Raw genomic sequence first — 21,633 nt, 5'->3', positions numbered from 1 at the left:
TTTTTTTTAAGTAACTTTTCATCTTAGTTTAGTTGTAATTATTGTCTTTGGCATAACTGTAACATTCTTGGTATTTAAATTCTAAAAATAACCCAATTTAACCAATTTCAGTCTGGCCATTTAATTATCTGATTAGAAGTTGAAACCATCTATGAACACTAAATAAGACTCTCCCAGAAGGTGGTATTTCCAAACAGATGGTATCATTCTCAAGCAGGGGCAAGATGCCGCCCTCCCAGACTCGCAGTGAGCTCAACACATCCTTTGGTTTGGCAGCCTTGCATGATGCTGAGTGTGCACATGGAGCATTCACATTTTTGGCAGGGAAGCCCCTCCTTCCCCTTACCGTCCCCTGGGGTGGGGAAGACGTGCCTTTCAGCAGGGTGAGCCCAGTGTTAGATCTACATCTCATCACTGTACCAGGGTAATTTACTTGTGGTGCAGACCTTGCTACGGTGGTCACCAGCCCATCAGCTGAAGGAGTTTTCACCATCCTGCCACATACTCAGTGACCACTTATTAAGGTTCTCCATGCAGTCCATTAGTGATGCAGAAGATTCAGTGACTGACCCCTCATCCTACTAAACTCATATGCCAAGTGGTGCATGCAAATTAAGCCAGAACAAGCAGTGTTCTGCTCCTTAATTTGTAATAAGCTTACTGGATGATGATTTTTTTTGTTTGTTTGTTTGGATTTTTGCTGTTGAGAGGTTTTGTTTGTTTGTTTTGCTTTGCTTTCATTTGAGGGAGAGATAAAAAAGAATAAACAGATATAGACAAAGAGAAAATCTTCTGGAAGACTCAAGTCCCTAAGACTGGAAGATCCAGTAACATGGCTGTATTCCTGCCCACTTGTTCCAGTAGCCAATAGTACCATAACAGAAATGCTTTTTCCAATCTTAATGCCAAGAATGCATGCAGGAAAGGGTAGGCTGTGCAATCTCCTTCTACAGTCGTAGGCACACCATTACATACTGCCTGCCTACAGACTCGCTAGTGTGTATAAATTGAGTGCATAAATATAAACATGGCAGAATAGAAATGATCATTCCAGTTATCCTTGAGCTTGCAAAGGCTCAGTGTTAAAAATCACACAGGTGTTGTTTTGACCCTTCCTATATCGTATAAAAATCTTCTATAATTAAGTACAATTGCAAGTAACTTATCTTAATTAGCAAATAATGATTTTCATTTTAGTCTATTCACAAGATTTTAATTTCATTTGCATAGGAAGTGCAAAGAGTTTGTTAATCCTTCTGGAAAATCATACAGAACAAAGGAGCAACTGACACACATGCTAGATTTCTTTAAAGATTCTAGTTTTAAATTAATTTCAACACAGACTAATTAACAGATTTACTTACAAATTGCCATATCAATTCATCATGCATTCAGTATAAGTTTTCCATGTACATTACGGTATTTTTTCATACAGAAGTGAACACTGTTCTACGCAAAAAAATGTACACAATTTATGAGAAATTGGTCACTCCTTGATTTAAAACTCTAAAAATGCTCTTAAAAAGCCAATTCACAGGCTAATTTCTTCCTGTATTCATACTTTCTTCTGTAATGTGACATTTAAAGTGTTTTTTGATATATATACAACATTAAAAACAAGCTAGTTAAGTCTGCAGCCATTCTCTAATCATGATTGTAATTTATTTTCTGCTATATTTACCCCTTCTGGTATAGCAGTTTGAAAAGATGCTTAACTCTCTTGGACATGACTGCCATTTTTATGACTTCCTAACTCCCGGTTTATAACAAAGATTATTATGCATGCTTGCTTACTTTTGAGCACTTCATTAGACATCTAAAGGGCCATTGGGGCTCTCACAGTTTTAAAATTAAGCACATTCTTAGGTGTTTTCAGGATCAGGGCCTGGCTGAATGTTAGCACCACAATGTTGTTGTTGTTATTATTTTTATTATTATTTTACATATAGATCATAGATCATCCACACAGCTAAATTAGAGAAAAAATAGGTAAATTACCTTATTCAAGACTTAAATGTAATGATTCAATTTTAACACAGAATATGTTCAATTGTGCCAATTTAGTGGATGGGATGACATAGTAACTATTTTGTTTTTAATAAGTGCCTCAAATTGTGTTAAATTTAGAACTAAGAAACCTACTTGTACTGTGAATCTCTACAGATTATCAAATAAGGATTCTGCACCAATTTATATATTTCTCAAGATTTAAATGCAAAGTTTTCTTTGTTGTTTTCTTTTTTAATGTTCAATAACCTATTTTGAAAGGAAATTATCTTCTTTAAAGGAGTAGTAAATACTTGAAAAATAATCTTCAGAGTGCTAGTACTCAAAAATAAAATACAAAACTGAAAGTGTTCATATAACATTCATTATTTACACATAAGTTCTGCCTCAGATGTAATTATAAATGACATACTTAATTCTTGCCATGCCTTAACTGATTATACAAAACATTGCATGCCTATGTACAATTCATATTAAATATAATTCCAACATAAAACTCACAATTTTAAAAATAAGTAAACATCACTAGCTTTTATTAAGAACATCCAAATCAGAAGTAATTACTTAGTAATTAAAAAAATTCATTGGCAGATTGAAGGTGCTGTAGACAATAATGTACACAAGCATGATGTTGATAATGTACTCACACATCAATATAGAAATAATAAATACTGTCTTTCCTTCTAGGAGAAATGATCAAGGGATCAAGAGTGTAAATAGGCATCAGGAGATGCAAAGTGCTTTAGTTTGAGGACCACTTTTTTTTTTTTTTTTTTTTTTTTTGGTGCAATTTACTAATAAAAGTAGTGTTCAGGAAATATTGGATATTAGAAGTATATGGTCAGACGGTGCACAGACACTGGAACAGACTCCCCAGGGCAGTAGTCAAAGCATCATGTTTGCTGAGGTTCAAGAAACGTCTGGGCAAAGCTCTGAGACAAAGGGTTTGAATTTTGGGTGGAGCCAGGAATTGATGTCAGTGATCCTTGTGGCTCTGTTCCACCTTGGATTACTCTATGATTCTACTATTCAAACTAAGCTCAGGAGATCCACTCCTGAAGTCATAGGATTTTTTAAGAAAACAAAACACTTTATAAACATTTATTTTTAAGGGTAGTTTAGAAAATTATATTGAGTTAGAAAAAAGAGGAACAGAGTCTGTGATACTGTAATTCATGGGTTCTGTTATTCTGTATACATAGCCATCAGTGGAATAAGTTATGCTTGCTCAAGCAATTTCAATATTGGTATTTACACTGTCCAAGTCTTAACAGATTAGTGTAGCTTTGATAGGTAATTTCATGTAATTTCCATGCTCCATTAAAAATATGGTTTTGATGCACCTTTTATTCTAGTTCAGCTAAGTAAACATGTCTTGAACTGTTAATTTCCCTTCAAGCAGAAAGCATGTTCATTCAGAACTTATTTAAAGGGAAATTCAAGAGAGAAGTTAGCCTTTTCTTCATAGCAAAAGAAAGTCTTTTTCATACTTCGTCGACCATTATGCTAAATTCAGTGCTTGATGTTAGCTGAAAAAAGCACTGTGGACTCCAAGGCTGACCCAGGATTATATTAATTTAAGCACACCAGTGGGATACTGTTCCTACTTATGGATTTCAAGTATCTTTCAGACTATCTGCTCATATGTGTTTGTGTGACTTTTCTAAACCATGTTTTAGTCCATCATCAAGGATTAAAGACCAATAAAGAGAGGACAGAGATCTTCCAATAAAGAACTGTATAAGCAGATGAAATATTATTTACCAGATAAATTCCACAAGAAGAAAAGAGGTTTCTGAAGTTAGGAATATATTTATATTTATTTAGCCAAAAGCACTGTTCAGTTCACAATGACTTTTTGTAGATTGTTTTGATTATTAAAGTTCCCTCAGCTCTAATAACTGTAAATTGTATCAGATTTTTTTAAAGTATAAAAGCAGACAATTTCTAGAAACACTATACTGAGGATAATTCATACCCTTTCTAGCCCTATTCTTCTCCTTCTTGCTCTAGCATCAATCCCACCATTCAGCTTGAAAGAAAGTTCTTTGTTATGAAAGAGGGACCAACAATTCCTTTTCTGATCCTACCAAAGAGACTGCCACCACTATTAGACTATGTCGCCAAGCACACAACTCCAGTCTAGAAAAGAAAAACGTGAGTGCAATTAATGAAGTACAGCACTGCCAGAAACACCTGTTTATTTTCTGTCTGATTGTTTTTTAAACTTAGCCCTCTTTGTTGACTCCTAATTTAGCAGTTTTGCAGAGAGTGTTATTAATAAGGCTGTCCTGAAACCTGGGTAATCAGGTAATTCTTATCGAGCAGTAATGTATGTATATCAGATCAATGTTTGAATGATTTCTCAGTAATTTTGTCAAAGTTGTTTCTTTTACACTATCAGCAAATTAGTACAATGACAACACATGCCTTTTCCAGGAAATGAGCTGTATATCTCTAACGCATATATTTCCTAATTAAGCATTTCAGTATAAAATAAATAAATAAAGCAAATCCACTGATTTTTCCTTCAGTTTCTTAATGTATTTTCTAGTTATGTTTTGATCATGTTTGGTTTTACATGACTGAATTTTACTGGCATTTCCCCCAAGGTTTATTAGGTAATTTGAACGCAGTGCAAACAGTTACAGTTTGACCAGGATGCTATATGTATGAATATTACCTGTGTTTTTGTTTAGTCAGATAACAGAGACAATATGATATAAAGTAACCACTCAATTTTAAGTGGGTAATTCTTAACCTAAATACATAGAAAGCAGTTTTTATCAATGTGATTTCATAAATTTAAGCAAAAACAGAAGAAATCATGCTATAATTGAAAACCATAATGAACAAAATGTGTCTGAGAATGTACTATACCAACAGACAGATGTCTACCTGTTGAATTATCTGTTCTTGAATTAAACGTTCCACTGAACTGGTTAAACTACTGAGAACTCACATAAAAATGAGATGTTTCCAAATTGTTTCAATTGTTCCCCCTCAAACCCCAGTACTACCTAGTACTACCATGAAGCAGTTCAAGCTAGTGAAGCTTACTCCTCCTCAAACAGAATATAAATGACTGCACACAAGACTTCCTGCTGGAGATCACCAAAGGCAATGATTTTAGAGAAAAGCATGCAGTCATCCCACAGCACAATATTTTCTCATTATACTTGTATGCATATAAGTTAACTACATTAATTAGTTAAGTACATGGAAATAACTGTGCAATTAAATACAATAGCTAATTAGAGCTCTATAACTGATAACTATGACTGAATAAATATGAAGATTGGCATAAATACTTAAAAAGCATAAGAAAAGTCACTTAACTCACATATGGCTTGAGCCTCTATTCAAGTATTCAAATTTTCAGAAGAATCTGATTATATATCTTGGATATTTTAAATACTTTTGGATGTAACCTACTCTAGAAAACCTTCTTTAGCAGAGGGTTGGACTAGATCTTCATAGGTTCATTACAACCCCTACAATTCTATCAGTCTGTGATTCTGTATAACATCAAGGAGTAAATATAGTGATTTTTATTATTATTATTATTTTTAATTAGACTTAGCACTTCACAGATAGTGAGCTTGATTTGATCAAGAATCTACCAAACCAGAACAGTATTCTGTCTGCCCCTTTTGTGTGTTGTAGAATGCATCTAAAGTTGAGCTATTTTGTTTCTACACGCAACTAATTAGCACAATATCAGTTCATATAAATTAGGGTGTAATCATGATCCTATCACATTGAAACAAATTCTAGCTCAGCCTTTCATTGCCAGCTATTTTCTTGACCATTTTCAATTTGAGTGTACAGATTATTCAGTCCTAGAAAATAACCCTTAATTATCACCATTATAAAAACAGATTTGAAAAGGAATGGTGATTACATGCCATCTGGAAATGGGCTCAAGCTGTCAAAAGAGTCTGTGGATAGCTCCCGTATACGGTATTCACATTTCAGCAAGAAACTAGACTTGGTCAAGGGGGAAGAATTCACTCAGATTCCTGCACTTTTAAAAATGTGTTTGGCATATCAAATAAAGTTCAAACATAAAGTGAAACTATTTCCCTTTAAGAGTCTTCATAGGATGTGTGCTAATTTGATACATCACCATACATTATTGTACTAAAGAAACAAATGAATCAGTGCTAAAATAGCATTCATAAAAGGCCAGAATAGTGACAAGAAGTGACAGATACAAAAGAGTAACGGAGGAAGAAGGGGAAAGGAATAAAAAAAGAATTAAACAAGCCACCCTCACTCCTGACAGATGGTAGAAGCAGCACAGGACATCTCTGGCTCCTCTGTTCAATGGGGGATGTGGGAGGCCAACAGCCAGACCTCATCAGTGCCTATCGAGGTATCGCTAGAGTGGGTATCCTGGCAACTGGGTCTTCAGAGACCCCTGCTGGGGACAAAACCAATACTAAGCCTCTTTCCTTCCAAGTCTAACAACCTGGCACAGCCTCTATTAGCTTGGATAAAAACACAATTAAGCATATCCGCTTGCAGACTAATGTACAGCAAGGAATGAGGAAATTAGGTTCATCTGTGATACTGATATTCTGGGTATGCAAACTGTAAATAATGGGCAATCATGTAATCACTGTCCTGGAAAACAAAATAAAAATAAAAGTTCTGCTCAAGTGTGTGATAAGAACAACCTTTTTTGTACAGAAGTGTTTTGATGGCAAAAAAAAAAAAAAAAAAAAAATCAAGTGTGATAGAAATTAAAATACATCGTAGCAGAGGGGGGGCTGGTCTAGGAGCATCTCAGAAAACACTGCTGAGCAACTGAGAAGGGGCCATGAGGGAGAAGAATCAAAAAAATATATTTTACTCTTTCTTTCTGAAAGCAAACAAGTCAAGAGAAGTATCCTACTGTCTACTTTGTTTTAAAATATTGTTCTAATCAAATAATAAAAAATGGAGTAAATTATGAATGGTAGAACATAAGATTTCCCCAGCTTCCTCAAACATAGAAGGAGGCATTACTGTTCCATGTTCACCTTACCTTCTTAAGCCATTTTAAAGACCTAGACGCAGCTTTGCTAGGTTCTTGTTGTTTTTGTTTGTTTGTTTGTTTTTTCCCATCTCATTTGTAAATTTACAGTGGAATTGCAAAGTGGACCGTTGTACACTTACAGTGGAACACATTTTGAATCTTCTTAAAATTGCTACACTGAGTTCTTCTATTCCAACTATGTGACCAAAGTGAAGTTTGCTTTATGAATATCTTGAATCTTTCCTTCCACTTTCTCTCCTCAAAAAATTTTTTCTTTCATTTTCACATTTCTCAACATATCCCCCATTTCTCCTTCCTGCTTTCCTCAGGATATTCTCTATATTCTTCTTCTCTGGAAACACTTTTTCTTCTTGAACAAGATTTTCCAAGTCCTATACAATTAAACAACTATCCAGATATCCCACAGACTCATCAAGGTTAAAAAGTAAACCCCTCTGCAAGTAATAAAAACAGTCTCAGAGTTTTTACGGCACAGCTTAGAAAGCACACACACAAACCCCAATTCATATCATCTCAGGTGACCCCAAGAGGAAATTGGAATAGATGTTTAAAATATATATATTTATTCTGCTTAGTTTCTGTAAGGCAACAGAGAGGAGAGCATACTGTTGTAAATTCGAAGTAAAATGCTAGTATGCAAATAAGCACATAGCTCAGCAGTGGGCTGTGTGTCTGAGCATGCTCAGGGCTCACACTGGCCCTGGCCTTGGCTCAGCTGGCACAATGCTGTTGTCACACCACTGCATAGCGAAGCACCACATGCCAGCTGGGAGATGGCAGAAGACGCATATGCCTCTCATGAGGCATCTCTGGTAGCCTGAGCCCTCTCCTTCCAGCCTCATACAACCTGCAAAAGTCCATGCCAGAAGCTGCACCTCATCACTTTCCACCAAACCATGGCCTGCCCGTGCTGCCCTGGCAGAAGCTGGATGCCAGCTGAGGCAGTGAGCTCTCCCCTGAGCTGCACTGTTGATGTGCTTGCAGGTCACCATTAGGCATCACCTGGGAGCTGTCACTCAAGCTCAGGTTTGAGTGAGAACAAGTTTCCAACCTCTGCGCTTTGCTGCATAAAGCTTTTGCAGGCTAAGACCATTTCTTAGGAAATGGTTTCTAAGGAAACATTTTTCCTTCTTCTAAAATTTGTATCAACTGGATATTTATATTAACTGGATATCTATTGCCCTTGGGAAATAAGTATTAGCACCCCCAAGAATGACATTTTCCCATAAATTGTCAAAAATAAAAATGATTTTTCACCTTCACATTAGAAATACTGAGTTTTCAATGTCAACTGAAAGATTTTGAATGACTTTCAGAGGTTTTTTTTTCAATTCTGTTTCAAATAGTTTTCACTGTTTGGGTTAAATATTTTCCTATGGTCAAGAATATGCAATATATGAACTCAGTATTCACTGAAATATGCAAGTTCAAAAGACTTTGAATCCACTCTTGAAAGACAATCAAGATTTTTTTTTTTCCTTTGTTCATTTTCTGTTAACTGCAAGACTTACTGCTATTAAAGAAAAAAGATATTCACATATTATGGCCAACACCAACACAAAACAGGTAGGTGGAAAATGAGCTAATAAAATTAATCACAGAAAGAAATTATGTCTCAAGACATTTCCTACAACATACATCAAAGTCTTCCAATGGAGTGCCATCACTGTAACAAATTCCTTCCCCCTACCTCCAGAAAGGTTTTAGTCTGTTCTTATGGCAGTATTACATTTTATCTGCTACAGATATTTTAAAGTATATGCCACCTCATAATAGATTTCATCACTTATCAAAGAAATTTCAAAGGGAATGAGACAAGTAGATTTGAGAAAGAAAGCATGTTTCATAATTAACAAACTAACACTTTTACAGATTCATTCAAATGTATAAAGCCTTGAAGAGAAATATCAGTTCAGGTCTGGTAACATTAGACATCACTTACTCCTCAATATACTTCCTGCTTCAGCATTTTGTCTCTTTTTCCTCCAGTGACTCCTCAGGCAAAGAGCATGTCTCCAGGGATGTCAACATTTGAACATACTGGGCTAAGGTAGGAACAAAGCACATGCTTCCTGGGATAAGAACTATGGCCTCTTCATGACATCACGCAACTTTCTTCATCTTCACCTGCATCAAACAGATAAACATCAACACCCACCTTAACTATCCCCAAGTAAAATAAATACTACGGATTTCAATCTTCTTTCCAACACTAGAACTTAAACAGAATATGTGTGTATAATCTCGGAAATAAAATAAGTGGAATAAATATATTGATTCAAATTCCCACTCTCCAACTTTTACCAGAGAGGAAAGAGTGCATAGTCAACCAAAGTCAGTGATTCAACTCTAATTGTTTAAAAGTATTTTGGACAGTAATTTTCACATCTTTAAACTGTAGTATTCATATTTGCGCATGTGAGAAAAATATGGATGTAATATGAACGTTCCTTACAAAATTCCACTGCAATGCACATCTCCTTTTGTACAGTGTGCCCACCAGAACTTCTAACAATGCTCAGGATGAAAAGCAAGCAACTTAACTGTGAAAGAAAAAGCCATTAACTACAATCAAAGACAATTATCACATCCTTTCTGGTACACAAGATTTTTGTATAAAAAAATCCTGATGTCTGTCAGCTCCCTCCTTGTTAGCCCAGGAACAATCTTGTGTGTATCTTGGAGGGGTTTTTTTATTTTTATTTTTCAATGTAAATAAAAACATGAAAAGACAGAGCTGAATTCCACCAAAGATGAAAAATACTCTATCAGATGTGTGTGACCACAATATCGACTTTACTGATTACTGTTTAAATACTTCTTCACTTACCTATGTACTTACTAAAGCATTTACAAAATCAGATTTTTTCCCAGCACGTATGTAATACTGTGAATTGTTTATAATGTTCAGAGAAAACTTAATTTCAGATAAATACAGTAAATAGAAAACTTATTATGGAGTCCTGGGAATAAAAACGGTTGTAAAACATTGCAAGCCTACCAGTGTTATAAGCTTTGCTTTTTGTTTACAGGTGAAATGAGTTCCGTTTGCAGTAAATACTTTCAGAATAAAATCATTTGTAATGAATTTTCCATTTCTTTGTTAACTGAGTGTCATGGGATGGGAAAAAAATACACATTTGGTAAACGTGTGAAAAATTCTCCCAAGAGCTTTCACAACCTTAACATCATCTCCGAGTCCTTATCTAAAAATGTCTACAGAATTGCTGGAACTGGGGAGGGGATGTTAGGAACTTATTGCTCTGTGCTTTCCATGTTCTTATATCCTTCACTTACTAGCTGCTCATGTACTATCAGAAAGAAGACAATTGACAACATATGCCTTGTAGTGACCAAATATAATATGGCTATTACAAACTTTTTTGTTGTTCTTAAACCATCACCATTATTTCATAAGGTGATAGAAAATGTTTTCCCAGGGCCACCTTTTCTTGTAACAGGTACTTTAAAACTGGTACAAGGATGCTGTTCAAATTAATTTAAGTTTGTTCAAAGTCACAAATACACAACACAATGCTTCAGAGCTTAACAGTAACATGAGAGTCTTGTTTTCAAAAGGTTGGACATAAGTAGAAATTATTATCACAACTCATTTTAACATGAGCACCTTTTTGCTTCTGGGGCTGTAGGAAATATGTCTGTCTTGTCTGTTCTCACGGCTATTGCCGTACAAGATGAACCTATGTGTTTCTGGAATACAATTCAAAGAACACAAAAGAAAAAGAAACTGAGGCAAAGACCAATTGCAGATTTAGGGGAGGCTAAGATGGCAAATGAGGTGAAAAGAGAAAAGCTGTGAAGTGAGAAACTACAAGTCTTTAGGGACAGCCTACCCTTGACACTCAGCAAACACCTGGGGCCACTTGGCAAATAAGTACTGGCACTTGATATCCACAGTCATAAAACATCATACACTCTACTATCTCAGGGGCTACAGTATACTGCAGAAAGTAAGGTTCAAGGTAAATTAATGTAGAATTAGGAAATATTAATATCCAGTGTAGATCATGCTGAAATTCAAATCCTTTATAAATACACACCATAACAGACTCTTTAATTACTTAATTACATTCTAATTCTAGCAGAGCACACATTTCATTCCGAGCTCAAGATGAGCTCAAGATGGTGTCCAGAAAATGTTATCTGGCAGGACAGAGTTTTTTTTCTCTCCAGAACCTTATTCATTATGGAAATTAAGAACAGTAGGAAATGACACTTAGGGGAAAAAAAAAAAAAAAAAAAAGTTTCACACCTCAAATTACAAAGTAACAGAACAGTTGTCTTTTTTAGGCCATAACATCTCATAACATCATGAGCTGAAGCTCACTACACTGCAAGATAAAGGTAAAACCGTAACTTTATCTAAAAAGCTACTCTTAAGCCAATTTCATTAAATATTGTGAATCATTCAGATTATGGTCATAAAGGCCATAGAAGCTCCATAAGGGAAATCAATAGTTCTATATAAAGTGCAATATTTTGATCATGTGCAAGAAGTACAGCATATAGCCATTACTTAATGATGAACATAACGAAAAATCATTTAGCAGTTTCCCATTTAGCAAGTGCTTTCTAACCTATACAGTGATGAAGGCTGAGGTGTCATAGAAAGACCTATAGTAGATGATTATGTAATTATTGACCACATAAAAGCATACACAAGAGGAAGACCAAAAGAAAACGGTAGGGCTACTTTGATTATGACCTTTTTCTACCTTTTGTGTTTGACTTTGAAACCTGAAGGTTCTTGTTCTAGGACTTCACATGCAAATGCTGTACAAACTACTCAAAATGTTTGGCATAGCACTATGAACAAGTCCAGACAGCACAGACATATTTTGGATTAATATACATATCTGTAGCATACTTTAACTACTTTCTGTGTTACACAGCAGAGAGAGAAAATTGCTTAGAACTCAACTCAGCCTAAAAGGAAAAGTTACGCATTAAGGATTGTACTTAAATTCATACACTTTTCGGTCAGTAAATGACCTTCAAATGTTTCTTCCTTGAGAGAAAAATTTAAGCTGGCGTAATCATGTCTTGCATAAAAGCATTTAACCACTGTGTTTTCTTCTTGTTTCTTCTCGTTGTATATATCCCCACTGAGACCAGAAATAAAGTTTGTATGAAGATCATACACTAGCCCTTCTACTGTAGTTTATGGACTATAAATAGGTTTCAGTTTGACAGGAAAACTCACTGGTAAAACCAAGCTAAGGACATAGGGCTATACCACATAAGAGTGAATATAGTTTGAGAAAAACCATATTTAAGGTATATGCAGTCAGGGATCAGGGTAAATACCTACTACTTTGTGCACTTAAAAATACACATTTTTTTTTAGGATTACAGTTTTGTTTCAATGTTTGGGTTTTTTTGTTTGTTTGATTTTCATTATTTTTGTTTTTTCACTATGTTAAATCTCTCTGTCCATATATGGATCAGATTAGCACCTGGTTTTGAAATGGTAGTAACAGGGATCTGATTTTTTTACAGCATTCCTACAAACTTTATTTTGGGGTCTAGTGGGCATAAATACAAGAAATGCAGTTATCAAAAGGTTTGCACAAATAACATGTTAGACAGTGCCGGTGTCTCATACATGAAAGCTATTCCACAAAACCAAAACACTGGGATTCCTATCCAAATGGTACTTCTATGTCAATAAGAGTATCATTGGAGTGGGACTAGAATTGGGCAGTTTGGAGCAATACAAAAATACATACCAGGAGGTTTTGGTGTGGTGAAAGGTATGGAGCAATAAATTAGAAAATAGGGTTAGGTCTAAGTGAAAGAAAGCCTCAAGATGAAATTGTAATTGGACTAGAATCAGGCACCTTAGGTAAAGTTAGAGAAGCAAAGAGGCTTATTCCAGATGGATATCCTTCCTTCCTTCCTTCCCTCCCTCCCTCCCTCTTCCTTCCTTCCTTCCTTCCTTTCCAGATTTTTTTTTTTTTTTTCTCTTCTAAGCCCTCCAGAGGAGTAAATTTTACTCTTAAACATATCATGTAACCAGTGCCAGGGCCAGGTTTTTAGAATACTTCATGATATCAGCAAAGAACTGAAATACTAGAATTAACATTTATGTTTGAATGTTCCTCGGATTTTTTATTCATTGAGCAGTTTATGATGCAAAGGAGTTTTTTCTATCTTTCATTAACCATTTCCCCCTTCCATTAAAGATTACCTAAGTTTTCCTCATGAATTAACACCTACAGTACTGACCTGTCACTATGGAGACACCTGATTAATGCTTAACAACTTCAGCTGCCCTGGTTTGCCTGAATTTTCTGGGTCTAAATTTAGCATTTAGATCCCTTGCCAATTTTCAACTTCTCTGCAGAGTGCTAAATATTACATGCTGTTTCATACCTGTGCAATATCTGATGCACTGACCTATGTGTTGTGTGCACAAATGTCACTTATAGAAATGTTTCAGACTAACAAGGTTCAAAATTCTTTTTTTTTTAATAAGAATTATTTTTGAATCTGCAACTAAGGACTTCTTTCTTAATAACAGAAAGGTGAATTACATGACAGAAATTATATGTAAATGTAAAAGTAATAAAGAAACTCCTAGAAACAGTATTCCTTTTCTCATAACTTTTCCGTGAACAACTATTCCTATCACATACACTTGATTACATATATCAGGAAAAAATAAGGTCATTTTAATATTATGGCTACAAAGTGCTTAAAAATAACTTAAATTGATAAATTTAAAATGCAGAAGAAATACTACACACAGTGCAGCCACTCTTCAGTTAATAGCAGCAATTTTTTTCTTCCAGTTTTTCTTTGTGATGAACAATCCCTTTAGAATTTGTTCCAAATAAGATTTCACATCTTTGCAGCATGTAATATTAATTTATGTTTATACATATACTTAAAATCCATTAAAACATTCAATTTAAGAAAAATAATCCATCATTAATGAGTTCCTAGAGATTAAAAATGTCCTAAACCATGAAAGATTTATTGTCCAAATTTATGGAGAAATTTACTGTCCTTAATAGTCAAGGACTGTTGTATGCTTGTACAATGACGATCTGAATCAAAATGCTGGATAGAAAGTACTCCAGTAGAAAGCCAAATTCTGTCTATAGGTGCACAAGCACTTAAAAATTACTCAAATTTTGTCAATAGCACAACTGAAAAAGGCATGAAATAGCATTTATTGAGAAAGCAACTTTCTTGACAATATTCTTAGTTTGAAGTGAAATAGAATGGAGAGAAGAGGAACATTAGTTCTTACACTTTTATATGTGTTGTTAAGAAAACTGCTTTAGGGTAAACCTATTCTGTATAACACTATCACTGTCTGCCTACCTTTTTTTCCTTTTAGTGGAAATATATTAGAACTAACAGGATGTAACCTTCACGTTGACAATATCAATACTTGTCACCTTCTTTCTTTCCATATTTAATACTGAAAGTGCTTTGAAATCATATGATGTTACTATTTTTCACACTATAAAACAATTACTAAATCATACATTGACTCATGTGTTTCTGCTTTATTTTCTACTGAGGAAAATATGGCATTTAAATAAATAGAAGGATTTTGGTCTCCGGTCATACCTAGTTACACCACTTTCACTTTTTAGAATAAATAAATCAGGAGAAACTGAAATAGAAACAGAAAAATTATCAGTTTCAGGGTTTTGAGAAGTTCAAAAGTTTAAGAACTATAAGAACTATTCAAATTAAGATTTGGGGGGGGAGGGGGATGATAAATAAATAAATAAATCAAGAAACAACAAAATAATTTCAAAATACATATTTCTCCAGACTGAATTACTCTTGATTATTACTTTATTGCAGCTGTACTTTGAGTTATTACTCAATACAGAAATTTAGTACTGGACCCTGAACACATTCAAAATGAAAGATAACAATCATCTGATATTCTATAGCAAATCAAAGAGACAGAAAAAATACTGATTGATGTTGGTATCTTAGCGTCTCATAGAACAGAGACCTTGGTAGAGAAATAGGATGTAAAGAATCTCATGAAGCTTGACAAGTGGAAATACAAAACCACATGATTGTCCAGCTTTGCAGAAAAGGGCTTGTCGGTTCTTGTAGACCCTGAAGTTGAACACAAGCCAACAATGTGTCTTAGCCACAAAGAAGGGCTAATGCTAACCTAGGCTGCAATAACCAAAGCATTCCCAGCAGGTAGAGGGATGCAATTCTTCCATTCTCATCATTGTTGAAAACACCTGGAGTGCTGAGTCCAGTTCTGGGCTCCCCAGTACAAGAGATACATGGACGTATTAGAGTCCAGTGAAGGTTCATAAAGATGATGAAAGGACAGGAATATCTCTCCTATGAGGAGAAAGATCTGACACCTGTTAGCCTGGAGAGAAGAAGGCTGATCTTGTCAATGTCTGTAAATATCTGAAGGTGCAAATAGTCAAGTTCTTCCCAGTGGTACATAGTAACAAACACTAAACAAGAACACATCTAGTGCTATCCAGGCATTAGAACTCATTCATGGTGAGGGTGAGTAAGCCCTGGTACAAGTTGTTCAGAGAGGCTGTAATGTTTTTTATATGTATATCCTTGGAAATATGGAAAAGCGATTTGGACATGGTCCTGAGCAGCCTGTCACCTGTAAAAATGGCCCTGCTTGAGCAAAGGAGTTCTCCAGAGGTCTCTTCCAACCTCAACCATTTTCTGAAGTGAGTCACATTCACATGGGCTGCATGTCTAAATGAATACATATTTTATCCTCTTCAATTGGCAAAAAATGATTTATATTCATCTATTTCTGTACTCAGCACTGGTAAGGCCACATCTTGAGTATTATGTTCAGTTTGGGGCCCTGATCTACAAAAAATACATTGAGTTCCTGGAGCATGCTCAGAGAAGGGCAACAAAGCCGATGAGGGATCTGGAGCATAAGCCTTGTAAGGAGTGGCTGAGGGAAATGTGATTATTTAGTCTGGAGAAGATGAAGCTCAGGGGAGGCCTTATCACTCTCTACAACTGTCTGCAGGGAGATTGTGACAAGGTGGGGGTCAGTCTCCTCTCCCACATAACTAGCAATCAGACTAGGGGGAATCAGTCTCAAGTTGTGTTGGGGAGATTCAGGTTGGACGTTAGGAAAAATCCTCTCTGAAAGTGTTCCAGCACGGGAACAGGCTGCCAAGGGAGATGGTGGAGTCACCATCTCTAGAGGTGTTCAGGAAGTGTTTAGAAATGGTCCTCAGGGACATGGTTCAGTGGAAAATACTGGTGGTAAGTGGATGGTTGGACTGGATGATCTTGGAGGTCTTTTCCAACCTTTGTGACTCTGTAATTCCATTATATTGTTTTACTCAGTATAGCAGTGAATGGGGAAACAGGCATTCATATAATTTTTCTTTTAAATTTGACAGAAAGTGAATGCCTATGCTTATTCTAAAGTAAATATCTAGGCTCAGCTCAGAATGGACTATGTACGTTTCACTCATCTACCTGAAATTTCATCATTCTGATTTCTCACAGCAGTTTTAAAGAAGAAACAAATGTTTGAACACAAACTGAAATACATTGCAATTAGATGAGAGAAGGAAAACTCATTAAGTATAGGCAAAATAAGATGTTTTATATTTGGAGTTGTTAAGCAGTGACAAAATTGAAAGTCCCAGATGGGGGAAAGACAGCAACGGACAGCAGTAAATACATTCCCTTGTATCCTAACATAACTTTTAAAGTTGTCTTATCAGGGCCCTCCTAAACAAAATTAGCCAAGGTATTAAGGTTGTGTAAAAAGCAAATCCAAGTATTTCTCTTGACATGTAAAAGTAAAAGAATTTTATGCCTTTCCTACTTGGTGGTTAATACCTGTGTTCAACTCACAGAGCTCATAAGATGACATTTATAAAATATTCTGAATTTCCACCTGACTGCTAGATTGTCTAACAGTTTATTACCATTACAGCTAAAATAATTGGATATCTGCCTCACCTCTTTTGTGCTGCACAGTGGTTGCTGTACAACAACTGAAACTGCAGTGTCCTCATTATCAAACTGCTATCATCTTTTATTTAAAAATAAATAAATAACTTCTTAAGTAGTATCAATTTGATGAACTGCAGCAATTATCCACATAGGTGTTAAGACGTTCATACTGTGAAAAATATTCACAGAACAAACGATAGATGGACAAGAAGATAAGTAATTGGTGACATGCTTCTCACTGCGCACAGTGGTTTTGTTGTTGTTGTTGTTGTTTTTGTTTAAAAGAAAAACACCCTTTTCTTCTCTCTTGAATATCCTTGTTGGCAGTCCTGGTTTCAAATTGCAGTCTGCTCAGTCAATCCCTCTCTTGGAGAAAGGGCATACAGATCTTAAAATTTACTTAACAGGTAACTGATGTGTAACCAACTCTGGAGCAGCTCTTTTCAGAAATAAAAGCAGTGAAATTGGCATAGTACATTGACATTACGACAAAGATTTTCTACAAACATTTTGTGGCACTGTCTAACAAAATTGTACAAAAATTTTCCTTTCTTGGGCAAATAACTAAAAAGAACAAACTTGAGATCAGCCATGTGGCCTCAGGCTGTGGGCCCAAGTGTCTCAGTAATTACCTTCCAAACACTGACTGGTGGCAAAAGGCATATTTGTAGGGATCTTTTCACCAATGAGAACAAATTCACCTCAGTTACTACTGATTAATTAAAAGAAATAAACTTGAAAAAAAAAATAAACATAAAGCAAGGATATATATAAAGACAATTGTGAAGTTTCTTTTCTTATCTGATAAAGCTGGCCCACTTTTCTTCATATTATTCATGCAAAATTTGTAAATACTTTTGTCAAAGAACAAAACAAGAGCCACCCCAAACTTACCCTTTGAAGGGAGAAATCAATTCAGTTTGTATGCAGCTATTTTGGTAGAAATTTCTCACCATTAACAGCTCTTAGACCTGATCTATCTGGTTAGAAAACAGTGAAAGCTAAAAGAGCAAGTGCTGGATATTCAGGCAGAAAAGAGAGGAAAAAAAAGAAAGAAAAAAAAAAGGGGAAAAAAATAGAACACAAAAATAGTTGTTGCCTCTTTTTCATCTGGTTCCTGTGCATAAAACTATTACACCACCTCAAGGAATAGGTACCATAATTGATTTGGTGAACTCAATACCAACTCGAATATTTATATGATTAATTATTAGAACACTTTTCTTCCTTCCCTCCCCTTCTAAACCTCTTCTTCAACATTCCATGCTCCCTACAGAAAACCAAATAAATTTCAGTAAAATACTAGTCATTTCAAACAAATTTATTTTGTACTAACACACATCAAATGAATGTCCAGTAGGCTTCATTTGCCACAGGAAGTTGACCTCAGCAACTGAGCAGGTTCTATAATTTCTCATCTGGTTTCTCAGGATTCTCTGTCATTTCACTCAAGAAAGCATTTGCAGGATCAGCTATAAAAATTTCCCTCCCATAGTCTTACAAATTGAGATTTGGTTACAGAATTCCACTGAGACATGAAAAGTACATTTCTGATGTTCAATGACAGCACAATAGGGCTGTGACTTTGTACGAAATTTGTTTTTAACCAAACTGGTTCTCTTTGCATATTATCAAATATCTCACCAATCTGTTGTTACTCACTGATAAGTTTAAAGCAGTACTAGAGATATACAAGTATCACTTCATGAAGAAATCACTAATGAAAACTGCAGCTGCGTTCATTTAGGAAGAAAAACACAAAAGTATCATGTTTTTCTATTCAAGAATGAATAATTCCAACAAACCAGATGAAGTTCAACACTCTCTTTTTCCAAACTCTAAGGAATAAGTCCAAAAGTTAGAATAAATGTTTGCTCAGTGGAAACTGACACCATTATTACTAGGCTCCTTAAGAGGCAGAACCTCACTCTATGATCACTATTCACAATAGGAATACTTTCACATACATATCCACTGCATGCAACACCTTTAAAAGATTATGCTGTACTTAAAGCAGTGTTATTACAGAACCCAGGAAATTTCTGTCCCAAGAAAATACATACCATTTCATTGCATCTGTCCTTATTCACATTGTTTCTCAAGTCTTCAAGGGCAGATGTCTCAATCCTGATCCATGTGTTGCCCTGCCCTGTTCACATAATGATAAACTCAAAGAACGAAGTTTTTGATGTATTCTAAGTCAGTTGCATGGCTGATATTGATTTCTGCTGTGTAATCAATGCTCCCATTTCTCCTATTCCATGAGACCAGCAAAGCATTATTGCAGAAAAATTAATACACTAATTGTGTATTAACACAACCTCAAATGCAGCAATTGTTTATTCCTTCTTTCGGTTTGTTTGAACTGTAAGGCCATGTTACTAGTTAATGTATTTAATGTTTATACAAGTTCTTTACAGATACTTGATACACATTGTTTTAAAACAACATGCTCAACTATTCTCTAAATCAATAAGAAAAAGTGAGAATTGATCTCTAAATTGTGATTTTTAATTTTTTTAGGGTTGGGTTTGTTTTTTGCACCTTTAGAACACAGTGACATTTATGAGAAAGAGCAGTCCCTTTCTGAACTTCATATTTATGGAGGGAGACGAAAGCATGCTCCTTCATGTCAAATCGCAAAAGATATTTCTCCAAATTTCCCATTCATTTCAAGGCCCATCCATTTTGTTCTTTTGTTGGCCATGCCACTCAGTTCAAGATATTAATAGCTCCTCACAACAGTACCAAGAGTGCAAAAAGAGATAAAAAACAGAGACTGCACTGTGCTTTTGAACTTATACTAGAACAATACCTTGACAAAAAGATTTCTGAAGTCTTATTTTTGTGATTCATTCCTTTACTAAATCAAAATAAACAACAATACATAACAAAAACTTTTATATCAATTACATTACATTTATCTTTCAATCAAGTCAAGAAATTATTTTTATTAAACTTTTCTCTACTTTAAACACAATTTTAAAATACGTGAGGATGTATGCGTATAAAGTTAACAGCTTTGATTCTCTTTTGGGATACTGTTGGGAGTTTATCTTTCATAAAACAGAAAGCTGGTGCCATCTTCAAAGGGAAGCTGCTTTTGCTGTTAACACAAGTAGAGTTTGTTTAAACAGGAATTTGCTATCTGTAGGTAATAGTGGAACAAAAGATACAGGCAATGATTTACATTTCCTTGTTAATGTATAACTAGGAAAGCCTAGAAAAGTTTTTTTGGAGTTAAAAATTTAAGAAAAAAACTAATTCCTTTGGCATTTTTAGTCTATTTTATTGGGCAATAAAAACTCTTTACTATTCATTTACTGCAAAACTGTGAATACAAAAGTTTGGCTACCACAGACTGACCTGCATGGGCATCATAAACCCATAACGCTTCCAGGTTCAGGGACTTTGAGTAAGCAAAGCACTTACTTGTACCACTTGCAGAAGAAAATTGCATATGTACAGTAAATATCTATATTTATAAATTGAGGTTAAGGATGACTTACCCTCTAATATTCTCTTTCAAACAAATCTATATTATATACAACATCTGACCTGCCCTGAAGCTAAGTAAAGCTTACTTAGGGGCAAAAGCAAGACAGCATACTACAATATAGCGGCAGTATTATGTACGCGCTTTTTCTTTTTCTTTTTTTTTTCTTTTTTTAAATTAAAACAGTATAATGCATTTTGAATAAATAAAACAATGTTAAAGAAACACCAAGAAAAATAAAAGATAAATTACTCAATCCTTTCCTACAAGAAATGAAGAACTTGATAAAAACCTGGAAACACAATCCCTAAAGCTTTTCTAACCATATCTTTCCTGTCCTCCTGATTGATAGCACTCCCAGCAGTACATTAGAATAACCTGGAGATGATCGATACCACTACAGAAGAAAAATGCCACCTAATGAATGCCCAGTGGCACATTTGTTAGCATCAGGTGCGTTTTGCTGCAGCCTACATCAGATCAAGACTACCTGTTTAGGTCCTACATGCCCCAAGCTGTGAAGCTTTAGGAATGATTAATTCAGCTGTAGTACTGATCTTTGTATTCTCCTTTTCTGAAGTCTCACTCATATCAAGTGATATTCTGACATTCACAGTATCTGAATGAAACTGCAAGTATTTCTGCTTCTAAAAGTATGTTCCTACCTAAGTCAAATAGAAACAACTGACTATTCCATATGAACTAGATGATTATTAAAAGTTTTTCTGACTTCAGTGATTCTGTTTCCTTGTTTAGGATTATGATATGGTCATTTACCCAGCTGTGAGACTTCTTGAATCAATATTCTTGCCTGACTATATGGAGAAAAATTTATAAGAATATCTCAGTTAAATAATAATCAGTTTTTAGAAGAGATCAGTTTTGATTGGAGGAGAAAAACAAAAAAAAGACCTAGTAAAATCTCTGATGAACAATGCTTTTTGTATGTGTGTGTTTTTATTTTAATATCAATCATTCTCTAAACTCAAAGTCTTAAATTTACTATTACACCTCTTGCTGAAACAATAGGTACAAATAACTAATAGAACATATGGTTGCCTATCTATAGTAGTGGACACATTGTATAAAGGAAATAGCTGCTCTATACACC

General features: G+C 35.0%; 1 long non-coding RNA gene across 2 annotated transcripts in view; it reads right to left on the bottom strand.

Annotated features, from left to right (window-relative positions):
* Positions 1-19,356, bottom strand: part of LOC112530507 — a 28,703-nt gene extending 9,347 nt beyond the window's left edge. The window contains exons 1-3 of one of the 2 annotated variants that reach the window (XR_005842015.2): positions 19,090-19,356; positions 17,921-18,042; positions 8,994-9,178 (exon numbers count right to left, since the gene is read on the bottom strand). This is a non-coding gene — a long non-coding RNA (uncharacterized LOC112530507). The remainder of the gene's footprint in view (positions 1-8,993; positions 9,179-17,920; positions 18,043-19,089) is intronic. The other variant, XR_003072146.3, reaches the window with a different exon arrangement.
* Between the last annotated feature and the right edge of the window lie 2,277 nt (positions 19,357-21,633).

This window comes from Gallus gallus, chromosome 1, assembly GCF_016699485.2.
Source record: "Gallus gallus isolate bGalGal1 chromosome 1, bGalGal1.mat.broiler.GRCg7b, whole genome shotgun sequence".
NCBI classification, from domain to species: domain Eukaryota; kingdom Metazoa; phylum Chordata; class Aves; order Galliformes; family Phasianidae; genus Gallus; species Gallus gallus.
This window is presented reverse-complemented; position numbering and strand designations above follow the sequence as displayed.